We start from the raw sequence: 14,166 nt of genomic DNA on the forward strand, positions 1-14,166 counted from the left end.
TGATCTCGTGGTTGATCAACTCTTGTAACACTCATATTCATCAAGATCAATCAAGCAGGACGTAGGGTATTACCTCCTAGAGAGGGCCTGAACCTGGGTAAACATCGTGTCCCCCGTCTCCTGTTACCATCGATCCTAGACGCACAGTTCGGGACCCCCTACCCGAGATCTGCCGGTTTTGACACCGACATTGGTGCTTTCATTGAGAGTTCCACTATGCCTTCAACGAAAGGTTCAATGGCCCCTTCAATTGTCTATAGCGATGCTGTCCAAGGAGAAACCTTCCTCCCCGGACATATTTTCGTGTTCGGCGGCTTCGTACTGCGGGCCAACTCGCTTGGCCATCTGGAGCAGATCGATAGCTATGCCCCTGGACACCAGGTCAGATTCGGAAGCTTGAACTATGTCGCGGATATCCGTGGAGACTTGATCTTGAATGGATTTGAGACCGCAGCGATCGCTCCCCCTCGCCCGATGAACATGACTTCAATCTGTCATTGGATCACATCCAGGAGATGGTCCCCATTGCTGCAACGGCCTTAGAACCGGAGCAGATCGTGCCATCCGGGGTCACCGAGTCCACGGCGTTGGAGCCGCACACTGACTCGGCACCCCGCAATATTTGCGGCAATGGAACTCCGGACTCATTTCTGGCTGTAAGTCCCGGACCGGGTATGCCTGCAGACACCGAGCTGGATCGGTTAGCGATTTTCGAATTTAGGACCGCAGACATCTTCCAGCACTCACCATTGGGTGATGTGCTAAACTCTTTAAAGAACTTGTGCTTGGAGAAGGACTCATAGCCGAACTATGTTCGCTTTGAGCCAGAGGCTGATGATGGGAAATTTCTCTTCCCACCTGCCACCCACTTCATAGCCAATGTCGATCACTTAACCGACGTGCTTGATTGGGGCTCCGAAGATATCGACGGTATGGATGATGATGCCGACCAGGAGCAAGGCCAAGACCCGCCATTTACTAGACGTTGGACGATCACCTCTTCATACGATGTGTACATGGTCGACACACCTAAAAAAGCTAGCGATGATGACAAAGGAGATCCAGTTGCGAATAAACCTTCCGAGACACAGTCCAAGCGCTGGAGCCCTAAACGCTGCTCTAAGCCTCGTCGCTCAAAAGATGACGACACTGGCACCGGAGAAAATAGTACTCCGGGCGACGCCAAAAACAATGAAGACCCTGTCAGGGCTGCATCCGAACAAGAGGAACAAGACAACGGGCAAGATAACACTGATAAACAGGCCATGCCCAATGATCTAGATGATGATAGTTATCGTCCAGTCTCCGAGGATGACAAGAGCTTCGGCAATGAGGAATTCATCATGCCCGAGGCACCCCTCGAGCAGGAGCGCTTCAAGCGCCAGCTAATAGCCACTACAAGAAGCCTGAAGAAGAAGAAGCAGCAGCTCCAAGATGATCAAGACCTGCTCATCAACAGGTGGACTTATGTCCTGGCAGCCGAAGAATACGGCCTCGAGCACCCAGCCAAGAGTTACCCAAAGCGCAGATTGCTACCTCAGTTCAATGAGGAAGCACCAGATCCCATACCTCCCTCATGCAATGCGGACCGACCACCACGTGGTCGGGATAGTGCGGCGGACCGACCACCCTACGGTCGGGATAAAACGGCAACTCAGGCTAAACAACAGCCCGCCCCACCGCCTCGCAAAAACAGGGACATAATAGATCGGGACCATACATACAACCTTCGGTAGGATCTAGACAGTAGAGCAAGACACACCAGATCAATCTACGGATCACGAGGATGATTCCCGACTCGGGATGATGGCTACCTATTCGGACGTGACAAACCTAGTCACACCCGGGGCGATAACCGCAGACGGACTTCATTGGAGGTGCGCCGTGACGCGGCCCGACATAGAGGCGCCACAAACCCTTTGTGCTTCACAGATGAGGTGCCGGATCACGAATTCCCCGAGGGGTTCAAGCCCGTCAATATTGAATCATACGATGGAACAACCGATCCCACGGTATGGATTGAGGACTTTATTCTCCACATCCACATGGCCCGCGGAGACGACCTCCATGCCATCAAATACCTCCCACTAAAACTCAGAGGGCTAGCTCGACACTGGCTAAACAGCCTGCCCGAGAATTCCATCGGCAGCTGGGAGGACATGGAAGAGGTCTCCTTGAAAACTTCCAAGGTACATATGTCCGTCCACCCGATGCCGATGACTTAAGCCACATAGTTCAACAACCTGGATTATCAGCCAGAAAATTCTGGACTAGGTTCCTAACCAAAAATAACCAGATCGTTGACTGTCCCGATGCCAAGCCCTAGCGGCCTTTAAACACAGCATCCGCGACGAATGGCTAGCACGCCACCTTGGCGAAGAAAAGCCGAAGTCCATGGCAGCCCTTACGGCACTCATGACCCGCTTTTGCACCAACAGAGACTGTTGGGTTTTCGAACAGGCTGGCAAGTCAAATGCCGAAAACAAAGAAAAGGGAACACAAAGTGAGGACGAGGATGAAGAGCCCCGGCAGCCGAACACTGGGAGCAGAAGAAATTTCCCCCTCAAGTCAAAACGGTGAACATGATATACGCTACACACATCCCCAAAAGGGAGCGCAAGCGAGCACTTAGGGATGTCTACGTGGTAGAGCCAGTCGCCCCAGAATTCAATCCGTGGTCGTCGTTCCCGATCACCTTCGATCGTCGAGATCACCCAACTAGTATCCGCCATGGCGGTTCAGCCGCACTAGTCCTCGACCCAATTATCGACGGGTTTCACCTAACATGTGTCCTAATGGACGGTGGAAGCAGCCTCAACCTGTTGTATCAGGACACAGTGCAGAAGATGGGCATTAACCCCTCACGAATCAAACCAACAAAGACTACCATTAAAGGAGTCATACCAGGTGTAGAGGCCCGCTGTACGGGCTCAATCACGCTGGAGGTGGCCTTCGGTTCTCCGGACAACTTCGGAAGCGAAGAGTTAATATTCGAGATTGTCCCCTTCCGCAGCGGCTACCACGCACTGCTCGGACGAACCGCGTTTGCTAGATTCAATGTAGTGCCACACTATTCTTATCTCAAGCTCAAGATGCCCGGTCCACGCGGCATCATTACAGTTAATGGCAATACTGAACGCTCCCTCCGAACAGAAGAGCACACCACCGCCCTAGCAGCGGAGGTACAGAGCGGCCTTGAGGGAGTCCTGGATTAGGGGGTCTCCGGACAGCTGGACTATGTCCATTGGCCGGACTCATAGACTATGAAGATACAATATTGAAGACTTCGTCTCATGTCCGGATGGGACTCTACTTGGCATAGAAGGCAAGCTAGGAAATACGTATATGGATATCTCCACCTTTGTAACTGACCTTGTGTAACCCTAACCCTCTCCGGTGTCTATATAAACCGAAGGGTTTCACTCTGTAGGATAACAAATCACAACATACAATCATACTGTAGGCTAGCTTCTAGGGTTTAGCCTCTCTGATCTCGTGGTAGATCTGCTCTTGTAACACCCATATCTTCAATATTAATCAAGAAGGACGTAGGGTTTTACCTCCATCAAGAGGGCCCAAACCTGGGTAAAACTTCGTGTCCCTTGCCTCCTGTTACCATCCGGCCTAGACGCACAGTTTGGGACCCCCTACCCGAGATCCAACGGTTTTGACACCGACATTGGTGCTTTCATTGAGAGTTCCTCTGTGTCGTCGCTGTTAGGCTTGATGGCTCCTACTATCATCGATAGTGATGCGGTCCAAGGTGAGACTTTTCTCCCCGGACAGATCTTCGTATTCGGCGGCTTTGCACTGCGGGCTAATTCGCTTGGCCATCTGGAGCAGATCGAAAGCTACGCCCCTGGCCATCAGGTCAGATTTGGAAGTTTGAATTACACGGCCAACATCCGTGGGGACTTGATCTTCGACGGATTCGAGCCACAGCCGGGCGCGCCGCACTGTCGCAATGGGTATGACCTAGCTCTGCCATCGGACAGTACCCCAGAGGCGGCGCCCGCATCAGCCCCGACCCTTAGCTCGGAGCCAGCCGTGCCAATCGAGGATGGGTGGCTAGACACCGCCTCAGGGGCTTCAGTCTCGACGGCGATCGAGCCAAACACCAGCATAATCCTCTGCGCAGCCCGTGACTCCAAGGTGCCGGACTCTCCTCCGGACCCCAAACCATCCGCGCCCCTGCCAATCGAATCTGATTTGGCGCCAATCATGGAATTCACCGCTGCGGATATCTTTCAGCACTCGCCCTTCGGCGACATTCTGAATTCACTAAGGTCTCTCTCTTTGTCAGGAGAGCCCTGGCCGGATTATGGCCAACAGGACTGGGATGCGGACGACGAAGAAATTCGACGCCCACCCACCACCCACTTTGTAGCCACTGTTGATGATTTAACCAACATGCTCGACTTCTACTCCGAAGACATCGACGGTATGGATGACGATGTAGGAGACGAACATGAACCAGCACCTATAGGGCACTGGAAAGCCACCTCGTCGTATGACATATACATGGTGGATACACCCAATGAAGGCAACGACGACGAGATAGCGGAGGATGAGCCCTCCAAGAAGCAACCCAAGCGCCGACGTCAGCGGCGCCGCTCTAAGTCCCGCCAAAGCAAAAGTGGTGATACTGGCACAGGAGATAATAACACTCTGGATAGCGCCGAAGACAACAAAAATCCCCTCCAGCAAGAGTTAGATCAGGAGGATGAAGGAGCCAGCTCTCCTGAGAGAGCGGCTGGCGGAGAGGAGGAGGATGACAATTACAAGCCCCCCTCCGAAGACGAGGCAAGCCTCGGCGACGATGAATTCGCCGTACCAGAGGATCACGTCGAACAAGAGCGCTTCAAGCACAGGCTTATGGCCATGGCAAATAGCCTGAAGAAAAAGCAGCAGCAGCTTCCTGCTGATCAAGATCTGCTAGCTGACAAATGGACTAAAGTCCTCACAGCCGAGGAATATAAACTCGAGCGTCCCTCCATGAGTTACCCAAGGCGCAGGTTACTACCCCGACTGGAGGAAGAAGCGTATGATACGGCTGATCGGCCACCTCATGGCCGCGATAGAGAGGCATTCTAGCCAAAAGCTCAGCCTCCACCCCAACGCCATCCAAATAAAAAGGCATGGGGAGATACGCCAGACTTGCGAGACATATTGGAGGACAAAGCAAAGCATTCAAGATCGATCTATGGATCACGAGGGCGCACCACTCTACGAGACGGTAAATGTCACGCCGGATACAGTAAAAGCAAATCCGGCCGGGCCGAACACAGCGGGCAGGACCCATACGAGTTGCGACGCGATATAGCCCAATACAGAGGTGTCGCACACCCCTTATGCTTCACAGATGAAGTAATGGAACATCAATTCCTAGAAGGTTTCAAACCTATAAACATTGAATCATACGACGGCACAACAGATCCCGCAGTATGGATTGAGGACTTCCTCCTCCACATCCACGTGGCCCACGGTGATGACTTACATGCCATCAAATACCTCCCACTAAAACTCAAAGGACCAGCGCGACATTGGCTTAATAGCTTGCCAGCGGACTCCATTAGCTGTTGGGAAGATCTGCAAGCCGCATTCCTCGACAAATTTCAGGGCACTTATGTGCGACCACCATACGCTGATGACTTGAGCCACATAATTCAGCAGCCAGAAGAGTCAGCCAGGCAATTCTGGACTCGGTTCCTTACAAAGAAAAATCAAAGCATCGACTGTCCGGATGCGGAGGCCTTAGCGGCTTTCAAGCACAACATCCGAGACGAGTGGCTAGCCCGGCACCTTGGTCAGGAAAAGCCGAAATCTATGGCAGCCCTCACGACGCTCATGACCCGCTTTTGTGCGGGAGAAGACAGCTGGTTGGCTCGAAGTAACAACGAATCAAAGAACCATGGTACCTCAGATACCAAGGAAGGCAACAGCAGGTCACATGGCAACAAGCATAAGCGCCGCATTAACGACAAAAGTACTGAGGATACGGCAGTAAATGCCGGATTCAAAGGCTCTAAACCCGGTCAGCGGAAAAAGCCATTCAAACAAAGTACGCCGGGTCCGTCCAGCTTGGACCGTATACTCGATTGCTCGTGTCAAATCCACGGCACCCCAGACAAGCCAGCCAATCACAACAACAGGGATTGTTGGGTGTTCAAGCAGGCTGGCAAGTTAATCGCCGAAAACAAGGACAAGCGGCCGCATAGCGATGACGAGGAAGAACCCCGATAGCCACACACTGGAGGACAGAAGAGGTTTCCCCCGCAAGCACTACTAGAGAAAAGGCTAGCAGCAGCGCGGGTTTTAGGCCTATTAGCAGCGCGGGTGCCCGCGCTACCAATAAGGCGCTACAGCTAACTCTTAGTAGTAGCGCTGCCTGTACCCGCGCTACTACTATTGACAATAGCAGCAACGCTTTTCAGGAACGCGCTGCTATTAGTTAGCTATAGCGATTTCCTGGTCCCGCACTACTGTTATATCTTTCACCATTTCCCCACTCCAGCTTCGATAAACTGCAATTTCCAGATACTAGGTACTACTAGATATCAATTTCAGAAAGCATTATAGGTACTAGGTAGTACTCCCTCAAGCAGTACAAGGTGACATCGACGACAATCATCATATTTAGTTCTAGATGATATCGACGACGATCATCATATGTAGTTCTACATGATATCGACGACGATCATCATATGTAGTTCTAGATGATATAGCCACACACACATATGTAGTTCTAGATGATATCAACGACGATCATCATCCTCAAGCCTGGGCGGTGGGTGTTCCTGATAGTAATTAGGATGGCCTGTCCAACATGAAGATTCTTGCCAACGAGGAATCTCTTCCACCCAACCGAGTTCAAGTGTGTGTGACCATCTGTGTCCATGCGGTAAGTACAGGTGGTGACGGAGCCCCTTGTGGTAAGGCGTAGTCCAACTGAGCCTTCTTCATCAGGCTCGATACCACAACTCACAGATAGGTTCTTTGGCAATCTCTGAATAAGAAAAACATATCAATTAATAAATAGCCTCACACATACTCTTGCAAATATATTTCTATTAAGTCTAGATTTCTAAACTATCAAAAGACACAGTACTACGCATTTGTACTAATTAATCATGAATTCTACTAATAAGTATATATGGATTATCTACACTATTAATAGTTCCTTGGATTCTACACTAATAAGCATGTGATCAGACTCTACACTAAAGTATATCATCGACTAGATTCCACAAAGCGTACCATTGGACTCTACACTAAGCATATCATCGGATTCACTAAGCATATAATCGGATAATTTGCATTTGTAAGTATAACAATAAAGCATATATATATCATCAAATTACTACATGCAGTACGTATAACATACCATTTCACGCCGATCGACCATGGTACTTGTCAGGCGAGTCACGAATGGCACCCCGACAAATTCATCACGTGGCGGAATTATGTCCCATAGGTTGCACACCTCCTCCTCGCTCAGCCTCATTCTTTGAGCTATGATGGCTTCATGAAGTGGGTTCTCATCATCATCATTGAGTGGGTCCTCATTATCTTCATCATCTTCGTCATCTTCATCATCTTCCACCAGGTTGATATAAATGACAACCAGCTTGGGTCTTTCTCCTCTGAAGGAGAATCTGATCAACTCTCCACCAGTAAGACGCATGTTAGCGAGGAAATGGGCCCATCCATCTCCTCCAATCTGCGACATATTGCGTCCTTTCTCGACCTCCATAGTGTACGGCCCCCCAGGAGCCTCAAATGTCACAGTGTCTCCTGTCAGCTTGTTGAATTTCGACCTCACATTGCATGGGACGATCTGTGTAAGAAAAGCAAAATGACACAATGCAGTAATGCCAACACTAAAAATAAAATAGTTGTTACATTTCATCTAATTTCTTACCGCCGCATGACGAAAACTCGGATGGAAGTAGATGCCGAATAGCTTGCCAGTGGCAAGGCTGCTGGCGCACCTTGACTTGCACAGTCGACATAGTGGTGCTGGTGGTGGCGCCATTTTCCTAAAGCAATATGAGCAAAGGATTAACGATTCACTTCACAGGAAAGAAAAACAGTAGCATGTGATATTTTTGGTTCTTCCGTGAGAAACAATTTTATGGACAATTATAATCCTAATTTGGCCCCTATTGCCTAAGATAATTGTTTAAACAAACAAGTGGAAAATTTAACTAAATTGGCACCTACATTTTGCCAAAAAATAACTTATTACAAAAAAACTAAATCGAGCATACTAAATCAACTAAATCAACTAGCATACTAAATCAACTAAATTAAAATGTTCTAAATCAACTAGCCTACTAAATCAACTAAATCAACTAGCCTACTAAATAAACTAAATCAAAATGTTCTAAATCAACTAAATCAACTAGCCTACTAAATCAACTAAATTATATCAACTATATCAAATTGTTACATATGAAAGCCTACTAAATCAAAATGTATCAGGGAGGAGGGACAAGGAGGGGCGACTCGAGGAGGGAGAAGATAGTAGGACGGAGGAGGAAGGCAGAGCGAGGAGGGGCCGGCCGGCGGCGAGTGGAGGGAGGACAGATCGAGGAGGAAGGCGGAGCGAGGAGGGGCCGGCCAGCGGCGAGTGGAGGGAGGACGGAGGAGGAGGCCGGTACCGAGTCCAGCGTGGAGGATGAGGCGACAGCGGCGCAGATCGGGGGAGGGGCGATGGGGCATGACCGGCGGCGCGGGGGGTGAGGAGGAGATTGAGTGAGTGTGTGTGAGTGTGATCTGTGGATGAGGCTAGTGAGTGGGGGGAGATGGAATGGCATAGCAATAGCGCGCTATAGGGAAATGCGCTACTGCTAAACGACCTATCAGTAGCACCTTTCGGCGTGAACGCGCTACTGCTATGTGTCAGTATGTAATAATAGACATAGACATAAAAAATACATTGATCATCAATGGTCTTTTGTGTACAATCTGATTTGTCAATAGGAATCCTCGCCGGTTGGTTTAAGAACTGGCGAGGATTCCTATTGCGGCCACAGATCCTACACATAGAGTTCAATGAAGACCAAGTGCTTGTGAAAGTTGTAGAAGAAACATATTTAAGGTGGGTAAAACTCTCTTCACGGAGCGAGGTGGGACTAAATTTTTGTAGTTAATTTAGCAGTAGCGATTATTGCCTGAATGCGCTACTGCTACGTTACATAGCAGTAGCGCTGTTTAGTTTAACGCGCTGCTGCTATAACTGGCCTCGCGACGGCGTCGTGGGAATTTTAGCAGTAGCGCTTCTTGGAGTGCACGCGCTACTGATAAACTTGTTTCAGCAGCGAGTTTCTATAGCCCGCACTACTGCTACTTAGCAGCAGCGCCTGATTTTAAAGCGCGCTGCTAGTAAGATTCTGTGTATAGGCTTTTCCCTAGTAGTGAAGTGCGGACGGTGAGCATGATATACGCAACCCACATCCCCAAGAGGGAGCGGAAGCGTGCGCTCAGGGACGTATATGTGTTGGAGCCAGTCGCCCCAAAGTCCCATCACCTTCGATCGCAGGGACCACCCCACTAGTATCCGTCACGGCGGATTCGCCGCACTGGTCCTAGACCCAATCATCAACGGATTTCACGTCACTCGAGTCCTTATGGATGGCGGCAGCAACCTGAACCTGCTTTATCAGGACACAGTGCGCAAAAAGGGTATAGACCCCTCAAGGATCAAACCCACAAAGACGACATTTAAAGGCGTCATTCCAGGCGTAGAGGCCCACTGAACAGTCTCAATTACACTATAAGTGGTCTTCGGATCCCCGGATAACTTCCAAAATGAAGAGTTAATCTTCGATATAGTCCCGTTCTGCAGTGGTTATCACGCGCTGCTCGGATGAACCGCATTCACTAGATTCAATGCGGTCCCACATTATGCATACCTCAAGCTCAAGATGCCAGGACCTCGTGGAGTTATTACAGTCAACGGAAACACAAAGCGCTCTCTCCGAACAGAGGAGCACACCGCGGCCCTTGCAGCAGAAGCGCAAAGCAGCCTCTCAAGGCAATCTACCAGTTCGGCATTTTGAAGCCCGGACACCTTCAAGCACGCTCGAGGCAATCAGCAAACAGACCGCCAGGCGCGATCTGAGCTCGCGTAGCAATACGGCGGCCACCCCAATCCCAGCCCAACGGCGTTGTTCGTGTCGCACGTACATAATTACGCATTAAAGATACCATGGGCACAGGTGGGGAGGGGGGCACAACTACGACACGCCCCAAAACGCGGCCTAAACCGCACCGGGGGCTTCCCGTTTGGTTATTTTTCTTTTTCTTTCAGGACTTCAATCTTTGGAAACACTGTCCGGCAGCTCTATAGCCGAACACATGATACAGCAACCAAGGAGGCCCACAACTACGGAATTCCCAGGTGCATTACAGATTTCATATAATTTCTTAGCTCACCCTTGGAAGGGACATAGTCCTACTCTTTTGCCTATTACACTATCTGTATCACTCTGCTTTAATGCAATTTTTCAATATACAATGCATGACATTATGACTATTATCGCATTTTTGTTAAATGTATACATATCTATGTGTTCATTAGTGAAGCCTAGCAACCGTACACTTTAGTACGGCCAATGCACCAGGGGCTTACGTACCCACAATATGGTGTGAAAAGTCCGAACACTTTCGCAAGTGCGGCACCCCGAACTTATAGCATTATATGCATCAGCTCCGAATCATGTCTTTGGTCAAATGTTGGGTTTGACCGGCTCCTATGTTTTGGTACCTTACGTTCCGCTCTATCGGCTAAGGTAGCGCTAGGAGAACTACTGCGATTGTGCCCCGGTTCTGCCGGGCCGAGCACCTCAGTAGAGAAAACTAAAACTGACTGTCATGATAAGGTGAGAGACTGGTCGCTGTTCGGCAAGGTTTTTCGAGTCCCTAAAGACTTATGCCGCTTAAGGCGAGGGGCCGGCTCCGTCCGGCTTACAGCGTGTATCGCGCGCTGAATTCGGCCTCCCGAATACAAGGCGCTTAGCCTAAATTTAAAATTATAGAATTCTATGGCTAAGTGAGAGTGCTAAAGCATTATTAGTCCGGTTGCCTTGTTCGTTGTGCTGAGCACCTCGAAGGACCCAAACATGGGAACAAGAGTGCTCAGGTTTATCCCAAACACCCCAGCACTCGTGGTATGGGGGCAGAAGCCGAGGACTAGCCATCTCTTAGATTGGATAAACAACCAAACAGAAGGTAATATTTTAAATTCACACCAGCGTTGCATAGCGCATATGAAACAAGTTTTCATCACACAGGATAAAAAACGAGCAAGTCTCATCCAAATATTACATTCTGTGAACACTTATCCGTGATAAGACGGGCGCCCGGCAGAACACCCTCGTAGTACATCTTGGGTTGGCGGTGCTCCTTGCCGTCCGAAGGCCCCTCCTTGATCAGCTTGATGGCGTCTAGCTTGACCCACTGTGTTTTTACACGGGCGAAGGCCCGACGTGCACCTTCTATGCAGACGGATCGCTTGACCACCTCCAGTCGTGGGCATGCATCCACAAGCCGCCTCACCAGGACAAAGAAGCTGTTTGGAAGGGCATCGCCAGGCCACAATCAGACTATGAAGCCCTTCATGGCCTGATCGGCCGCCTTATGTAGCTCGGCCATCTGCTTCAGCTGGTCACTCATCGGCACTGGATGTTCGGCCTCAGCATACTGAGACCAGAACAGCTTCTCCGTTGAGCTACCGTCCTCGGCCTGGTAAAATTGTGCGGCATCGGACACACTGCGGGGCAAATCTGTGAATGCTCCTGAAGAGCTCTGGATCCGGGTAAGTAATCGATAATTTACTTTTACATGCTTGCTTTGCATATAGAAAGCCTTACCCGCCGCTATCTTCTTTATCACGTTGATCTCCTGAAGGGCCTTCTGGGCCTCGGCCTTGGCACTCTTCGCGCTCTCACGGGCAGCGGCAAGCTCAGACTCTCGCGTCTTCAAGTCAAGCTCCAACGCCTCGTGCTTCGTCACGAGAGCCTGGAGCTCTTGCTGCACCTCGCCCACCCGAGCCTCGTGCCTCTCTCGCTCGGTGCGCTCCTAGGCCACCTTCTCTTCGGCCTGGGACAGCGCTTGCTTCAGGGTCGCCACCTCGGTCGTGGCCCCTGGCAAACATACAATGATCTTGTCATTTAGCAATCACGTCCTTTTTTTCATCTATAGATGGGGTATTACTTACCCTTGTTCTCCTCGAGCTGCCTCTTAGCAAGGCCGAGCTCTTTCCTGGACCCCTCGAGGGCCTCCTTCAGTACGGCGACCTCCGCAGTTAGTGCGGCGGATGCCAGCAGCGAAGCCTGCATATGCATATTGACATACTTACATTAGACTCCTGCAATATTATTTGATCCTCTGTTCGGCTTTTCTTTGTGAACACCGAACAAAGCATCAGGGGCTACTGTCTATGCGGTAATATTTCTACTACATTTTAAAACACTTACCTCGAAGCCTGTTAGAAGGCTAGTACAGGCTTCAGTCAATCCGCTCTTGGCGGACTGAACCTTCTGCATCACCGCACTCATGATAGTGCGGTGCTCCTCCTTGATGGAAGCGCTGCGAAGCACTTCCAACATAGTGTCCGGCACCTCTGGATGGACAGAGGTCACCGGCACAGGCATCTCACCCCCCTTAGAAGGGGACCGCCTGCCCGAGCTCGGAGCCGTTGGAGGGTCCGGCGCGGTGTTCGGCTGAGGGCCGAACTCGGAGCTCTCGGGGACCCCGTCCCCTCGGCTCCCGGAGTCCGGAAGGTCGCCTTGAGGCGCCTCCGGGACTGTCCCCCCCCCCCGATCCGGTGCCTCTTGAGATAGCACCTCGGCGTCGTCGGCTGGATGAGGGGAGGTGGCGATCGGGACTGGATCGCTATCCATGTCCGACGAGCCCAGGGAGCCGTCCGAGGATACCTCGATATTGGCTCGGGGCGGCCTGCACAATTGAGTTCGGCATTAGGGAAAGCAATGCGGCAAAGGAATCCTATGGGTTACTTTGGTATCCGAATACTTACGATCTCCCCTGGGGCTTGGCCCTAGGCAACCACTCGTATTCACTTTCGTCGGTGGCGGTAGAGCTGTCCGGAAGGAGTGTCCTTCCCTTCTTGGACCCTCCGGCCTCCCCAGTTGGGGCGGCCTTCCTTTTCTTATCTCTCCCAGTCATTGGGGGAGCCTCTTCTTCCTCTTCCTCGTCTTCGGGGGAAGAGTGTGTCGCAGACTCATCGGACGGTGAGTCTGACGACGCCTGGCGCCGGGAACTCTTTCGAGCTCCCTTGGCCTTCTAGGTCTTCTCCGACACCTTATAAGGGGCCGAAGTCAACATCTTCGCCAGAAGGGCGTCTGTAGGGCCTTCAGGCAAGGGAGCCGGATAGTCAATTTGTCCGGCCATCTTCTGCCAGTCCTGTTAACGGCACGGGAGTTTAGATCCCGCATAGAATCAATCTATATAGAAAACAAGTATCCTGTGAAAGGTAAAACAACTAACTGCGCGTGGCGCTTCCCGCTGAATCCGCGATCCTCAGTAATGGGGGGAGGGACCACAGTGCCCTTGAACAGCACCCTCCAAGCATCTTCATGAGTCGTGTCGAAGAGCCTTTTCATAGTTCGGTGCTGCGCTGGATTGAACTCCCACAAGGTAAACTCCCGTTGTTGGCACGGGAGTATCCGGCGGACGAGCATAACCTGGACTATGTTGACAAGCTTGAGCTTCTTATCCACCATGTTCTGAATAAATGACTGGAGTCCGGTCAGCTCTTTTGAATTACCCCAGGACAGGCCCTTCTCTTTCCAGGAGGTGAGCCGCATGGGGATGCCAGATCGGAACTCGGGGGCCGCTACCCATGCGGGGTCGCGCGGCTCGGTGATATACAACCACCCCGATTGCCACCCCTTTATGGTTTCCACGAAGGTGCCCTCGAGCCATGTGATGTTGGGAATCTTGCCCACCATGGCGCCTCCGCACTCCGCCTGGCGGCCACTCACTACCTTCGGCTTGACATTGAAGGTCTTCGGCCATAAGCTGAAGTGGGGCTTGATGCGGAGGAAGGCCTCGCACACGACGATGAACGCCGAGATGTTGAGGATGAAGTTCGGGGCGAGATCGTGGAAATCCAGGCCGTAATAAAACATGAGCCCTCGG

The sequence above is a fragment of the Triticum dicoccoides genome, chromosome 7A (assembly GCF_002162155.2).
Source record: "Triticum dicoccoides isolate Atlit2015 ecotype Zavitan chromosome 7A, WEW_v2.0, whole genome shotgun sequence".
In the NCBI taxonomy this organism is placed as follows: domain Eukaryota; kingdom Viridiplantae; phylum Streptophyta; class Magnoliopsida; order Poales; family Poaceae; genus Triticum; species Triticum dicoccoides.